Genomic DNA, 17772 nt, shown 5'->3' with positions numbered 1-17772 from the left:
CATCAGTCTCTCCTTTTCAGGGGCCTATTGTAACCCGACACCCCCATCAGTCTCTCCTTTTCAGGGGTCTATTGTAACCTGACACCCCCATCAGTCTCTCCTTTTCAAGGGTCTATTGTAACCTGACACCCCCATCAGTCTCTCATTTTCAGGGGTCTATTGTAACCTGACACCCCCACCAGTCTCTCCTTTTCAGGGACCTATTTTAACCTGACACCCCCATCAGTCTCTCCTTTTCAGGGGTCTATTGTAACCTGACACCCCCATCAGTCTCTCCTTTTCAGGGGTCTATTGTAACCTGACACCCCCATCAGTCTCTCATTTTCAGGGGTCTATTGTAACCTGACACCCCCACCAGTCTCTCCTTTTCAGGGACCTATTTTAACCTGACACCCCCATCAGTCTCTCCATTTCAGGGGTCTATTGTAACCTGACACCCCCATCAGTCTCTCCTTTTCAGGGGTCTATTTTAACCTGACACCCCCATCAGTCTCTCCTTTTCAGGGGTCTATTGTAACCTGACACCCCCATCAGTCTCTCCTTTTCAGGGGTCTATTGTAACCTGACACCCCCATCAGTCTCTCCTTTTCAGGGGCCTATTGTAACCCGACACCCCCATCAGTCTCTCCTTTTCAGGGGCCTATTGTAACCCGACACCCCCATCAGTCTCTCCTTTTCAGGGGCCTATTGTAACCCGACACCCCATTAGTCTCCAAATCCCCATCTTCAAGCTGTGAGGGCCTCAAGACGTTGCCTCTTCCACGCTGGCTGTCCATGGCCTTCCAGGTGTCGTAAGTTTACTTTTCCCTGATAGATCAACCTTCTTGATCGTTCAGCCCAAGTTTTGTCTTGAGGACAAAAGGGACCATCTTCGTAAATGTTCACGATGGTGGAAAAACTGCTGTACTTGTTTTATCCTATCAAGCACTGTAAACCAATCTCACCACTTGAAGCTAAAGACAGGCACAAAGTAGTTGACCACTGTACAAGCGTTTGAAAATACATATGAATTAACAGATTTGGTTGCATTTGCGCTACTGAATTCAGAAAAACCTCAAATTGTCACTTCAGAGTCTGGACTATAAGCCACTGAAGAGATTCTTATGGCTTTCAAATCATCTCTCCTGCAGACTTCCTCTTCCAACACGTACCCAGGCAGGGATGTTCAGCTCAGGGCCTGTTAGATCTGACATAGAGCAAGTCTTATCTTAAGCCATTCTCTCATGCGAAACGAAGGAGAGAAAACACCAGGTTTTTGGCTGAAAAGGTTGTTGAGACAGCTGTGTGTGAAAATCTTCACTGTTGAATCGTTGGAAAATATAACCCTTATGGCCTTCAGTCATATCAATCCCACCATTAAAACAACCAGGTGCATCACAAAGAATGGCTTTGATGGTTTTGTCATTGTGGACCACACATGAAGGACCCCATACACCTAGAATTGGTCTAGGAGACATGATTTCTGTGGTTTATCTATCTTGAGGTTTCTTGTTCACAGGACAAGTCTAACACTAACTTATAACTCAGTCAGACCGACCCGGAAATTACTTGTTCATTCTACGAGGGGTCACAAGGTCACTACACAGCAGCTCCATAAGTTCAAACACATTTTCTTTCAGTTCAACAAGATCCCCACACATCAATCATCAGGCCATTACTTTTTATTACAAACATTTGCTTTACTTCAAATTAACAGCTGTACTATCAAGTTACATAACCACACCCTAAATAGTATGAGGACATCTGGACAGGATGTCCTTAAAAGGGCATGAACGTACCCTAAATAGCATGAGGATATCCGGACAGGATGTCCTTAAAAGGGCATGAACACAGGACACAGGAATAACTCGTCCATCACTTTTTGACAGCAGCCGTCGACTATATTCTCTCTTACAGTTCTACAGGAATATTAAATGATGTGTTAAATATATTCTCTCTTACAGTTCTACAGGAATATTAAATGATGTGTTAAATATATTCTCTCTTACAGTTCTACAGGAATATTAAATGATGTGTTAAATATATTCTCTCTTACAGTTCTACAGGAATATTAAATGATGTGGTAAATATATTCTCTCTTACAGTTCTACAGGAATATTAAATGATGTGTTAAATATATTCTCTCTTACAGTTCTACAGGAATATTAAATGATGTGTTAAATATATTCTCTCTTACAGTTCTACAGGAATATTAAATGATGTGTTAAATATATTCTCTCTTACAGTTCTACAGGAATATTAAATGATGTGTTAAATATATTCTCTCTTACAGTTCTACAGGAATATTAAATATATTCTCTCTTACAGTTCTACAGGAATATTAAATGATGTGTTAAATATATTCTCTCTTACAGTTCTACAGGAATATTAAATATATTCTCTCTTACAGTTCTACAGGAATATTAAATATATTCTCTCTTACAGTTCTACAGGAATATTAAATGATGTGGTAAATATATTCTCTCTTACAGTTCTACAGGAATATTAAATGATGTGTTAAATATATTCTCTCTTACAGTTCTACAGGAATATTAAATGATGTGTTAAATATATTCTCTCTTACAGTTCTACAGGAATATTAAATGATGTGTTAAATATATTCTCTCTTACAGTTCTACAGGAATATTAAATGATGTGTTAAATATATTCTCTATTACAGTTCTACAGGAATATTAAATGATGTGTTAAATATATTCTCTCTTACAGTTCTACAGGAATATTAAATGATGTGTTAAATATATTCTCTCTTACAGTTCTACAGGAATATTAAATGATGTGTTAAATATATTCTCTCTTACAGTTCTACAGGAATATTAAATGATGTGTTAAATATATTCTCTCTTACAGTTCTACATGAATATTAAATGATGTGTTAAATATATTCTCTCTTACAGTTCTACAGGAATATTAAATGATGTGTTAAATATATTCTCTCTTACAGTTCTACAGGAATATTAAATGATGTGTTAAATATATTCTCTCTTACAGTTCTACAGGAATATTAAATATATTCTCTCTTACAGTTCTACAGGAATATTAAATGATGTGTTAAATATATTCTCTCTTACAGTTCTACAGGAATATTAAATATATTCTCTCTTACAGTTCTACAGGAATATTAAATATATTCTCTCTTACAGTTCTACAGGAATATTAAATGATGTGGTAAATATATTCTCTCTTACAGTTCTACAGGAATATTAAATGATGTGTTAAATATATTCTCTCTTACAGTTCTACAGGAATATTAAATGATGTGTTAAATATATTCTCTCTTACAGTTCTACAGGAATATTAAATATATTCTCTCTTACAGTTCTACAGGAATATTAAATGATGTGTTAAATATATTCTCTCTTACAGTTCTACAGGAATATTAAATATATTCTCTCTTACAGTTCTACAGGAATATTAAATATATTCTCTCTTACAGTTCTACAGGAATATTAAATGATGTGGTAAATATATTCTCTCTTACAGTTCTACAGGAATATTAAATGATGTGTTAAATATATTCTCTCTTACAGTTCTACAGGAATATTAAATGATGTGTTAAATATATTCTCTCTTACAGTTCTACAGGAATATTAAATGATGTGTTAAATATATTCTCTCTTACAGTTCTACAGGAATATTAAATGATGTGTTAAATATATTCTCTATTACAGTTCTACAGGAATATTAAATGATGTGTTAAATATATTCTCTCTTACAGTTCTACAGGAATATTAAATGATGTGTTAAATATATTCTCTCTTACAGTTCTACAGGAATATTAAATGATGTGTTAAATATATTCTCTCTTACAGTTCTACAGGAATATTAAATGATGTGTTAAATATATTCTCTCTTACAGTTCTACATGAATATTAAATGATGTGTTAAATATATTCTCTCTTACAGTTCTACAGGAATATTAAATGATGTGTTAAATATATTCTCTCTTACAGTTCTACAGGAATATTAAATGATGTGTTAAATATATTCTCTCTTACAGTTCTACAGGAATATTAAATATATTCTCTCTTACAGTTCTACAGGAATATTAAATGATGTGTTAAATATATTCTCTCTTACAGTTCTACAGGAATATTAAATATATTCTCTCTTACAGTTCTACAGGAATATTAAATATATTCTCTCTTACAGTTCTACAGGAATATTAAATGATGTGGTAAATATATTCTCTCTTACAGTTCTACAGGAATATTAAATGATGTGTTAAATATATTCTCTCTTACAGTTCTACAGGAATATTAAATGATGTGTTAAATATATTCTCTCTTACAGTTCTACAGGAATATTAAATGATGTGTTAAATATATTCTCTCTTACAGTTCTACAGGAATATTAAATGATGTGTTAAATATATTCTCTATTACAGTTCTACAGGAATATTAAATGATGTGTTAAATATATTCTCTCTTACAGTTCTACAGGAATATTAAATGATGTGTTAAATATATTCTCTCTTACAGTTCTACAGGAATATTAAATGATGTGTTAAATATATTCTCTCTTACAGTTCTACATGAATATTAAATGATGTGTTAAATATATTATCTCTTACAGTTCTACAGGAATATTAAATGATGTGTTAAATATATTCTCTCTTACAGTTCTACAGGAACATTAATATTCTCTCTTACAGTTCTACAGGAATATTAAATGATGTGTTAAATATATTCTCTCTTACAGTTCTACAGGAATATTAAATGATGTGTTAAATATGTTCAATATATGTGTTATTTTTATTGTAATTGAAACAATTGTGTGATTCCAAGTGTCTTATTGTTCATAACAACTCAGTTTGCTGCTATAGGCAGTTAGCTGCCTACTGTGACAGCTAGGTACTGGTTGCAACATTGTAACTCTGATGGGAATAGTTGAAGACCATGTTTAGTTTCCAAGTGCTACTAAATAAGCTCAAGTTCTACTCAAATTCTCCAACATGATACATGTCATTATTCTAGTCTATCATTATTCTAGTCTATCATTATTCTAGTCTATCATTATTCTAGTCTATCATTATTCTAGTCTATCATTATTCTAGTCTATCATTATTCTAGTCTATCATTATTCTAGTCTATCATTATTCTAGTCTATCATTATTCTAGTCTATCATTATTCTAGTCTATCATTATTCTAGTCTATCATTATTCTAGTCTATCATTATTCTAGTCTATCATTATTCTAGTCTATCATTATTCTAGTCTATCATTATTCTAGTCTATCATTATTCTAGTCTATCATTATTCTAGTCTATCATTATTCTAGTCTATCAATCCATTTGAAATCTTTATCTGCAGCGCAGGTTGCTCTCTGCCATACTTTACATAACACAAGGGCAGCATATAGAGCCTAGTGCGTCAGAACTGATAGGATACTGCCTGTTCTCTGAGCGCTTTATGTTTCTGGAGGCTGATGTCCCTTTATACCACAGGCTGGACAGTCCATGTCCTTACAACAGGCTGGACAGTCCATGTCCTTACAACAGGCTGGACAGTCCATGTCCTTACAACAGCATGTAGAAGTCTGATGTCCCTTTATACCACAGGCTGGACAGTCCATGTCCTTACAACAGAAGGTAGAAGTCTGATGTCCCTTTTTGGGAACCCACTAAGTTACTGATGAACTCAATCTGAACCTTTCAGTATTAACTAGTGGTTCTGGTGAAAAATGTCCTTTAAGTATCTCCACAATATCCCCATACGTCTTATTACCTGTTCTGTCTGGATGTAACAGGCTGCCTAGTAAATTACATGTCTTTGGCCCCATTACACTAAAAACTTTAAGCACAATGTTGTCCTCAACCATGTAATTTACAAGAACAAAATATTCAAACCGTTCTGAATATGAGCTCCACTGCTCAATGGTTCCATCAAACTGTCCAATGTTTCCAACAATTAGAGACATTTTTCATTTCTCAATAGGCTCCTGTGTCACGTTCTGACATTAGTTATTTTATTATGTCTTTGGTTTAGTATGGTAAGGGCGTGAGTTGGGTGGGTAGTCTATGTTCTTTTTTCTATGTTGTATTCCTGTGTTTGGCCTGGTATGGTTCTCAATCAGAGGCAGCTGTCAATCGTTGTCCCTGATTGAGAATCATACTTAGGTAGCCTGGTTTCACTGTTGAGTGGTGGGTCGTTATTTTCAGTCTTTGTGTGTCTGCACCAGACAGAACTGTTTCGGTTGTTTCTTTGTTGTTTGTTATTCATTTTTTCCATTAATTAAGATGAACACTTACCACGCTGCGCTTTGGTCCTCACCTTCTTACCCTGACGACAGTCGTTACATCCTGATTGTCATTCACTTTAGCATTGTCCTCAACCACAGCAATATTTTCCTCATGTATGTAAACATGTCATGTAAACTTCATTAATTTAGCTCATTTAGCAGTTTTTAATTCCAAAGTTTCTCTTCACTGTTGAATAAATATCTTGTCCTTTAATCAAGGTATATTCCTCCCTTTCTAATCAAGATGTTTTCCTGCTCAGACATCCGTCTCTGTTAGCTCCACTTCCCTCCATGATGATGCTAACTCTCTCTGTTAGCTCCACTTCCCTCCATGACGATGTTAACTCTCTCTGTTAGCTCCACTTCCCTCCATGATGATGTTAACTCTCTCTGTTAGCTCCACTTCCCTCCATGATGATGTTAACTCTCTCTGTTAGCTCCACTTCCCTCCATGATGATGTTAACTCTCTCTGTTAGCTCCACTTCCCTCCATGATGATGTTAACTCTCTCTGTTAGCTCCACTTCCCTCCATGATGATGTTAACTCTCTCTGTTAGCTCCACTTCCCTCCATGATGATGTTAACTCTCTCTGTTAGCTCCACTTCCCTCCATGATGATGTTAACTCTCTCTGTTAGCTCCACTTCCCTCCATGATGATGTTAACTCTCTCTGTTAGCTCCACTTCCCGCCATGATGATATTAACTCTCTCTGTTAGCTCCACTTCCCTCCATGATGATGTTAACTCTCTCTGTTAGCTCCACTTCCCTCCATGATGATGTTAACTCTCTCTGTTAGCTCCACCTCCCTCCATGATGATGTTAACTCTCTCTGTTAGCTCCACTTCCCTCCATGATGATGTTAACTCTCTCTGTTAGCTCCACTTCCCTCCATGATGATGTTAACTCTCTCTGTTAGCTCCACTTCCCTCCATGATGATGTTAACTCTCTCTGTTAGCTCCACTTCCCTCCATGATGATGTTAACTCTCTCTGTTAGCTCCACTTCCCTCCATGATGATGTTAACTCTCTCTGTTAGCTCCACTTCCCTCCATGATGATGTTAACTCTCTCTGTTAGCTCCACTTCCCTCCATGATGATGTTAACTCTCTCTGTTAGCTCCACTTCCCGCCATGATGATGTTAACTCTCTCTGTTAGCTCCACTTCCCTCCATGATGATGTTAACTCTCTCTGTTAGCTCCACTTCCCTCCATGATGATGTTAACTCTCTCTGTTAGCTCCACCTCCCTCCATGATGATGTTAACTCTCTCTGTTAGCTCCACTTCCCTCCATGATGATGTTAACTCTCTCTGTTAGCTCCACTTCCCTCCATGATGATGTTAACTCTCTCTGTTAGCTCCACTTCCCTCCATGATGATGTTAACTCTCTCTGTTAGCTCCACTTCCCTCCATGATGATGTTAACTCTCTCTGTTAGCTCCACTTCCCTCCATGATGTTTACTCTCTCTGTTAGCTCCACTTCCCTCCATGATGATGTTAACTCTCTCTGTTAGCTCCACTTCCCTCCATGATGATGTTAACTCTCTCTGTTAGCTCCACTTCCCTCCATGATGATGTTAACTCTCTCTGTTAGCTCCACTTCCCTCCATGACGATGTTAACTCTCTCTGTTAGCTCCACTTCCCTCCATGATGATGTTAACTCTCTCTGTTAGCTCCACTATGCACTTCCCTCCATGATGATGTTAACTCTCTCTGTTAGCTCCACTTCCCTCCATGATGATGTTAACTCTCTCTGTTAGCTCCACTTCCCTCCATGATGATGTTAACTCTCTCTGTTAGCTCCACTTCCCTTCATGATGATGTTAACTCTCTCTGTTAGGTCCACTTCCCTTCATGATGATGTTAGCTCCACTTCCCTCCATGACGATGTTAACTCTCTCTGTTAGCTCCACTTCCCTCCATGATGATGTTAACTCTCTCTGTTAGCTCCACCTCCCTCCATGACGATGTTAACTCTCTCTGTTAGCTCCACTTCCCTTCATGATGATGTTAACTCTCTCTGTTAGCTCCACTTCCCTCCATGATGATGTTAACTCTCTCTGTTAGCTCCACTTCCCTACATGATGATGTTAACTCTTTCTGTTAGCTCCACTTCCCTCCATGAAGAGGTTAACTCTCTCTGTTAGCTCCACTTCCCTCCATGATGATGTTAACTCTCTCTGTTAGCTCCACTTCCCTTCATGATGATGTTAACTCTCTCTGTTAGCTCCACTTCCCTCCATGATGATGTTAACTCTCTCTGTTAGCTCCACTTCCCTCCATGATGATGTTAACTCTCTCTGTTAGCTCCACTTCCCTCCATGATGATGTTAACTCTCTCTGTTAGCTCCACTTCCCTCCATGATGATGTTAACTCTCTCTGTTAGCTCCACTTCCCTCCATGATGATGTGTTAACTCTCTCTGTTAGCTCCACTTCCCTCCATGATGATGTTAACTCTCTCTGTTAGCTCCACTTCCCTCCATGATGATGTTAACTCTCTCTGTTAGCTCCACTTCCCTCCATGATGATGTTAACTCTCTCTGTTAGCTCCACTTCCCTCCATGATGATGTTAACTCTCTCTGTTAGCTCCACTATGCACTTCCCTCCATGATGATGTTAACTCTCTCTGTTAGCTCCACTTCCCTCCATGATGATGTTAACTCTCTCTGTTAGCTCCACTTCCCTCCATGATGATGTTAACTCTCTCTGTTATCTCCACTTCCCTCCATGATGATGTTAACTCTCTCTGTTAGCTCCACTTCCCTCCATGATGATGTTAACTCTCTCTGTTAGCTCCACTTCCCTCCATGATGATGTTAACTCTCTCTGTTAGCTCCACTTCCCTACATGATGATGTTAACTCTTTCTGTTAGCTCCACTTCCCTCCATGATGATGTTAACTCTCTCTGTTAGCTCCACTTCCCTCCATGATGATGTTAACTCTCTCTGCTAGCTCCACTTCCCTCCATGATGATGTTAACTCTCTCTGTTAGCTCCACTTCCCTTCAAGATGATGTTAACTCTCTCTGTTAGCTCCACTTCCCTCCATGATGATGTTAACTCTCTCTGTTACCTCCACCTCCCTCCATGATGATGTTAACTCTCTCTGTTAGCTCCACTTCCCTCCATGATGATGTTAACTCTCTCTGTTAGCTCCACTTCCCTCCATGATGATGTTAACTCTCTCTGTTAGCTCCACTTCCCTCCATGATGATGTTAACTCTCTCTGTTAGCTCCACTTCCCTCCATGATGATGTTAACTCTCTCCGTTAGGTCCACTTCCCTCCATGACGATGTCAACTCTCTCTGTTAGCTCCACTTCCCTCCATGACGATGTTAACTCTCTCTGTTAGCTCCACTTCCCTCCATGATGATGTTAACTCTCTCTGTTAGCTCCACTTCCCTCCATGATGATGTTAACTCTCTCTGTTAGCTCCACTTCCCTCCATGATGATGTTAACTCTCTCTGTTAGCTCCACTTCCCTCCATGATGATGTTAACTCTCTCTGTTAGCTCCACTTCCCTCCATGATGATGTTAACTCTCTCTGTTAGCTCCACTTCCTTTCATGATGATGTTAACTCTCTCTGTTAGCTCCACTTCCCTTCATGATGATGTTAACTCTCTCTGTTAGCTCCACTTCCCTCCTTGATGATGTTAACTCTCTCTGTTACCTCCACCTCCCTCCATGATGATGTTAACTCTCTCTGTTAGCTCCACTTCCCTCCTTGATGATGTTAACTCTCTCTGTTACCTCCACCTCCCTCCATGATGATGTTAACTCTCTCTGTTAGCTCCACTTCCCTTCATGATGATGTTAACTCTCTCTGTTAGCTCCACTTCCCTCCATGATGATGTTAACTCTCTCTGTTAGCTCCACTTCCCTACATGATGATGTTAACTCTTTCTGTTAGCTCCACTTCCCTCCATGATGATGTTAACTCTCTCTGTTACCTCCACTTCCCTCCATGATGATGTTAACTCTCTCTGTTAGCTCCACTTCCCTTCATGATGATGTTAACTCTCTCTGTTAGCTCCACTTCCCTCCATGATGATGTTAACTCTCTCTGTTAGCTCCACTTCCCTCCATGATGATGTTAACTCTCTCTGTTAGCTCCACTTCCCTCCATGATGATGTTAACTTTCTCTGTTAGCTCCACTTCCCTCCATGATGATTTTAACTCTCTCCGTTAGGTCCACTTCCCTCCATGACGATGTTAACTCTCTCTGTTAGCTCCACTTCCCTCCATGACGATGTTAACTCTCTCTGTTAGCTAAACTTCCCTCCATGATGATGTTAACTCTCTCTGTTAGCTCCACTTCCCTCCATGATGATGTTAACTCTCTCTGTTAGCTCCACTTCCCTCCATGATGATGTTAACTCTCTCTGTTAGCTCCACTTCCCTCCATGATGATGTTAACTCTCTCTGTTAGCTCCACTTCCCTCCATGATGATGTTAACTCTCTCTGTTAGCTCCACTTCCCTTCATGATGATGTTAACTCTCTCTGTTAGCTCCACTTCCCTCCTTGATGATGTTAACTCTCTCTGTTACCTCCACCTCCCTCCATGACGATGTTAACTCTCTGTTAGCTCCACTTCCCTTCATGATGATGTTAACTCTCTCTGTTAGCTCCACTTCCCTCCATGATGATGTTAACTCTCTCTGTTAGCTCCACTTCCCTACATGATGATGTTAATTCTTTCTGTTAGCTCCACTTCCCTCCATGATGATGTTAACTCTCTCTGTTAGCTCCACTTCCCTCCATGATGATGTTAACTCTCTCTGTTAGCTCCACTTCCCTCCATGATGATGTTAACTCTCTCTGTTAGCTCCACTATGCACATCCCTCCATGATGATGTTAACTCTCTCTGTTAGCTCCTCTTCCCTCCATGATGATGTTAACTCTCTCTGTTACCTCCACTTCCCTCCATGATGATGTTAACTCTCTCTGTTAGCTCCACTTCCCTCCATGATGATGTTAACTCTCTCTGCTAGCTCCACTTCCCTCCATGATGATGTTAACTCTCTCTGCTAGCTCCACTTCCCTCCATGATGATGTTAACTCTCTCTGTTACCTTCACCTCCCTCCATGATGATGTTAACTCTCTCTGTTAGCTCCACTTCCCTCCATGATGATGTTAACTCTCTCTGTTAGCTCCACTTCCCTCCATGATGATATTAACTCTCTCTGTTAGCTCCACTTCCCTCCATGATGATGTTAACTCTCTCTGTTAGCTCCACTATGCACTTCCCTCCGTGATGATGTTAACTCTCTGTTAGCTCCACTTCCCTCCATGATGATGTTAACTCTCTCTGTTAGCTCCACTATGCACATCCCTCCATGATGATGTTAACTCTCTCTGTTAGCTCCTCTTCCCTCCATGATGATGTTAACTCTCTCTGTTACCTCCACTTCCCTCCATGATGATGTTAACTCTCTCTGTTAGCTCCACTTCCCTCCATGATGATGTTAACTCTCTCTGTTAGCTCCACTTCCCTCCATGATGATGTTAACTCTCTCTGTTAGCTCCACTTCCCTCCATGATGATGTTAACTCTCTCTGTTAGCTCCACTTCCCTCCATGATGATGTTAACTCTCTCTGTTAGCTCCACTTCCCTCCATGATGATGTTAACTCTCTCTGTTAGGTCCACTTCCCTCCATGACGATGTTAACTCTCTCTGTTAGCTCCACTTCCCTCCATGATGATGTTAACGCTCTCTGTTAGCTCCACTTCCCTCCATGATGATGTTAACTCTCTCTGTTAGCTCCACTTCCCTCCATGATGATGTTAACTCTCTCTGTTAGCTCCACTTCCCTCCATGATGATGTTAACTCTCTCTGTTAGCTCCACTTCCCTCCATGATGATGTTAACTCTCTCTGTTAGCTCCACTTCCCTTCATGATGATGTTAACTCTCTCTGTTAGCTCCACTTCCCTTCATGATGATGTTAGCTCCACTTCCCTCCATGACGATGTTAACTCTCTCTGTTAGCTCCACTTCCCTCCATGATGATGTTAACTCTCTCTGTTAGCTCCACCTCCCTCCATGACGATGTTAACTCTCTCTGTTAGCTCCACTTCCCTCCATGATGATGTTAACTCTCTCTGTTAGGTCCACTTCCCTCCATGACGATGTTAACTCTCTCTGTTAGCTCCACTTCCCTCCATGATGATGTTAACTCTCTCTGTTAGCTCCACTTCCCTCCATGATGATGTTAACTCTCTCTGTTAGCTCCACTTCCCTCCATGATGATGTTAACTCTCTCTGTTAGCTCCACTTCCCTCCATGATGATGTTAACTCTCTCTGTTAGCTCCACTTCCCTCCATGATGATGTTAACTCTCTCTGTTAGCTCCACTTCCCTCCATGATGATGTTAACTCTCTCTGTTAGCTCCACTATGCACTTCCCTCTGCTAGTAATACACTGTGTTAACATTACCACAGAAAATAACCATTATAAACATTTGCAAAAACCATCTTCTTCCAGACAGAATAGTTCCTGTAGATTCAGACTCATCACCAATCTGTTGTTATGTTTTGTGGGTTTCATAACCAGGTCTGTATGACAATTCAATAATGATGAGACGGGAGACAGGAATCAGTTCAACCATTTATCTGGAACGTGATCATCTCAACACATACAAACCCCCATGATGCTCTGCTGCACAACCCCAATACACAACAAATACATCATACATAAGTAAATGGACACTAAACAAAACCCAGAGGATTTTAAATGTTCAGTACTAGAAAGTAGAGCCATGGGACAGGGTCAGAAAGGTCAGTATGTTTGATACCTGGTTACAGAGGTGACATAACAAGGATAAGGCCCATTATAACACAGTGAAGTAGAGGTGGGTGTGTGTCCAGTGTGAGTGTGTGTGTGCCCAGTGCATGTGTATGTGAGTCCTGTGTGTGTGTGTGTGTGTTTGTCAATGTGTGTGTGTCGAGTGGGTGTCCAGTGTCTGTGTCCCCTGTTTGTGTGTGTGTGTCCAGTGTGTGTGTTTGTGTGTGTGTGTCCAGTGTGTGTGTCCAGTGTGTGTGTGTGTCCAGTGTGTGTGTGTGTCCAGTGTGTGTGTGTGTCCAGTGTGTGTGTCCAGTGTGTGTGTATCCAGTGTGTGTTTGTCCAGTGTGTGTGTGTGTCCAGTGGGTGTGTGTGTGTGTGTCCAGTGGGTGTGTGTGTGTGTGTGTGTCCAGTGGGTGTGTGTGTGTGTGTGTGTCCAGCGGGTGTGTGTCTGTCCAGTGTGTGTGTGTGTCCAGCGTTTGTGTGTGTCCAGCGTGTGTGTGTGTGTCCACTGTGTGTGTGTGTGTTTCCAGCGTGTGTGTGTGTGTCCAGCGTGTGTGTGTGTCCAGAGTGTGTGTGTGTCCAGCGTGTGTGTGTGTCCAGCATGTGTGTGTGTGTTCACTGTGTGTGTGTGCGTGTGTGTGTGTCCAGCGTGTGTGTGTGTGTGTCCAGAGTGTGTGTGTGTCCAGCCTGTGTGTGTGTTTCCAGCGTGTGTGTGTGTGTCCAGCATGTGTGTGTGTGTGTGTCCAGAGTGTGTGTGTGTCCGGTGTGTGTGTGTGTCCCCAGCGTGTGTGTGTGTCCAGCGTGTGTGTGTTTGTCCAGCGTGTGTGTGTGTGTGTGTCCAGCGTGTGTGTGTGTGTCCAGAGTGTGTGTCCAGAGTGTGTGTGTGTCCAGCGTGTGTGTGTGTGTGTCCACTGTGTGTGTGAGTGTCCAGTGTGTGTGTGTGTTTCCAGCGTGTGTGTGTGTTTCCAGCGTGTGTGTGTGTGTCCAGCGTGTGTGTTTGTGTGTGTCCAGAGTGTGTGTGTGTCCAGCCTGTGTGTGTGTTTCCAGCGTGTGTGTGTGTGTCCAGCATGTGTGTGTGTGTGTGTCCAGCATGTGTGTGTGTGTGTGTCCAGCATGTGTGTGTGTGTTCACTGTGTGTGTGTGCGTGTGTGTGTGTCCAGCGTGTGTGTGTGTGTGTCCAGAGTGTGTGTGTGTCCAGCCTGTGTGTGTGTTTCCAGCGTGTGTGTGTGTGTCCAGCATGTGTGTGTGTGTGTGTCCAGAGTGTGTGTGTGTCCGGTGTGTGTGTGTGTCCCCAGCGTGTGTGTGTGTCCAGCGTGTGTGTGTTTGTCCAGCGTGTGTGTGTGTGTGTGTCCAGCGTGTGTGTGTGTGTCCAGAGTGTGTGTCCAGAGTGTGTGTGTGTCAAGCGTGTGTGTGTGTGTGTGTCCACTGTGTGTGTGAGTGTCCAGTGTGTGTGTGTGTTTCCAGCGTGTGTGTGTGTTTCCAGCGTGTGTGTGTGTGTCCAGCGTGTGTGTTTGTGTGTGTCCAGTGTGTGTGTGTCCAGAGTGTGTGTGTGTGTCCAGTGTGTTGTGACGGCCCTGAATTATTCTGAACCGTCTCAGTGCAGCTCCTTCCAATAGGGCGCTTTCCCTTTAATTCCCAATTAAATAGCCAGCATCAGCTGCGTAAAAGGGGGGTTGTGATGGAGACGTGACTGAGGATGTGTTCAACCCTCAGTTCCCGAAGCTTCTCTAGTCCGGTTGTTTTGTTGCGGTTAAACGTGTGTTTTGTAGCCTAAGAGAGTTTACCCAGGATCGGATCCACTCTTTGCGTCCGTGGACTACACCTCTCCGTTCTTCGTGGCCTTTCTCCGCTGGAGATCTGTTGGCGGATCGGATTGTCTGACTGACCACCACCTTTTTGTATACGGTATTTCGTTTGTTTTGATATGATGTATACGGTGATGATTTATGTAGTTAGATGTAGTTGAGGACTTAGTAAGAGTTGATACGCTTTAAAGTTCTGTGGTAAAATATTGTGATATTGATTGTATGATTAATACTGGGTTTACGCTACACGGAATGAACGGACAAACATTGCGTGACTAAGGTCAAGGGAGTTCCCTGAACTCCTTTACCGGGCTGGACTCCTTTTTAGGGCCGAGGTACAGGACATTTCTGGAGGAACCAGAACTCATTGTGTTATATTATGATGTGTGTGTAATCCATTGATGTTGCTAATACAACCCACGCAAAAGAATATAGTTGTTTTTGAAGTTCTTTTCAATGTTTTAAGGGTTTCTGAAAAGTTTATTTCCATCCTGACTTTTACATAAGTCCTTTGTATTGGTGTAGACTTGAAGGGCCAGATGGGACTCATTCCCTCCCAAACTAAAAGGAGAAACCAATGTTTTCTCTGGTAGGCACAACCTACCTGGCACCCCTATAAATAATAATCTCAAGTCAAAACCCTTACAGTGTGTGTGTGTGCGTGTGTGTCCAGTGTGTGTGCGTGTGTGTCCAGTGTGTGTGCGTGTGTGTCCAGTGTGTGTGCGTGTGTGTCCTGTGTGTGTGTGTGTCCAGTGTGTGTGCGTGTGTCCAGTGTGTGTGTGTGTGTGTGTTCAGTGTGTGTATTTACAGGGACACTGAGTCACCATCATCCCAAACCCCAAACCCTGGATAGAGGGTCTCAGTGAATGTGGAGGTGAATGTGATCAGGTGGGTCAGTGTGTCAGAGGAGGCTCTATAGAAGGACAGAGTGCCGGCTGGCCAGTCCAGATACACTCCTACTCTGTGGGAGCTGGAGTAGAGGACGTCTATGGTAGTGGGTTTATTATTGTGACAGGCAGTGTAACTGTTGTCAGAGCAGAACAGCCTCCAGGACTTGTCATTGTATCCAAGACAACAGTCCTTAACCCTTCCTCTCCTGCTGATTCCTTTATATGTCACTCCTATAACAGCCCTTCTCCCACTCCACTCTACCTCCCAGTAACAGCGCCCAGTCAGACCCTCTCTACACAGCACCTGTCTACAGCCCTCAAATCTCTCTGGGTGATCAGGATACGGCTGCTTCTCTCTCCTACATGTCACCTTTCTGTTCTCCTCAGACAGAGAGAGGTTTCTGTTTACTGTGTTTGGGTCCAGTGTGAGATCACAGACATCTGATGGATGAAACCAGACACAATATTAGAAATCATCATCATTCACATTAGAATGTTAACTCACTTTTTGACCTTCACTTATTCCTATTAATTACACACACACACACACACACACACACACACATTGTCAAAGCAACTCTTTGTAAACTTTGGTGTCCCTGATTTCTGCTTCTGTAGAACTACAGCTGATATTTAATATGACCAAGTCAGTAATGATGGTGGTCTTTGACTTAACTTGAATTAAGACTTATTCTTAGTCATATTCTTCACAGCAGTCAACACTCACATTTTCTAAGCCCAGGTTTCATTCTGTTCTCTCCACCATGTTCCACACTGTAGCGGTAAGCAGAAGAACAGACAGTCATTGAGGGATATACCTGAACGCACACGCACACACACACATACTGGGGACACACATACACACAATGGACACACACATACACTGGACACACACATACACTGGACACACACACAGGGTCAAGTCAGTGTGTGTGTGTGTGTTGTGTGTCCTGTTTGTGTGTCTAGTTTGTGTGTCCTGTGTGTGCCATGTGTGTATGTGACCAGTGTGTGAGTGTTTCACACACACACACACACTGGACACAAACACACCGTCAGCATATAATTTGTCCAAGTGGTGTTCAGAATGTTTGTCTTAACTGGCCTGATAAGTCAAACATGTCTGATATGAACATTGACATAAACCCTCTACATACTTGAGTTTCTCCAGTCTGCAGTGTGGATCCTCCAGTCCAGCAGAGAGCAGTCTGACTCCTGAGTCTCCTGGGTGATTGTAGCTCAGATCCAGCTCTCTCAGGTGTGAGGGGTTTGACCTCAGAGCTGAGACCAGAGAATCACAGGCTTCCTCTGTGACTAGACAGCGTGACAGCCTGCAAAGAGTCAAATCATATTAAAATCACACTGATATTCTTTGGTGGTGAAAATAGTGGCAGTAACAGAGGCTACAACAAAACATGCTAACCTCTCACCATTACCAATAACAGAGGCTACAACAAAACATGCTAACCTCTCACCATTACCAATAACAGAGGCTACAACAAAACATGCTAACCTCTCACCATTACCAATAACAGAGACTACAACAAAACATGCTAACCTCTCACCATCACCAATAACAGAGGCTACAACAAAACATGCTAACCTCTCACCATTACCAATAACAGAGACTACAACAAAACATGCTAACCTCTCACCATTACCAATAACAGAGGCTACAACAAAACATGCTAACCTCTCACCATTACCAATAACAGAGGCTACAACAAAACATGCTAACCTCTCACCATTACCAATAACAGACGCTACAACAAAACATGCTAACCTCTCACCATTACCAATAACAGAGGCTACAACAAAACATACTAACCTCTCACCATTACCAATAACAGAGGCTACAACAAAACATACTAACCTCTCACCATTACCAATAACAGAGACTACAACAAAACATGCTAACCTCTCACCATTACAAATAACAGAGGCTACAACAAAACATGCTAACCTCTCACCATTACCAATAACAGAGACTACAACAAAACATGCTAACCTCTCACCATTACCAATAAGAGGCTACAACAAAACATG

Source organism: Oncorhynchus clarkii, chromosome 12 (assembly GCF_045791955.1).
Source record: "Oncorhynchus clarkii lewisi isolate Uvic-CL-2024 chromosome 12, UVic_Ocla_1.0, whole genome shotgun sequence".
NCBI classification, from domain to species: domain Eukaryota; kingdom Metazoa; phylum Chordata; class Actinopteri; order Salmoniformes; family Salmonidae; genus Oncorhynchus; species Oncorhynchus clarkii.
Note: the sequence above shows the minus strand (reverse complement) of the source record.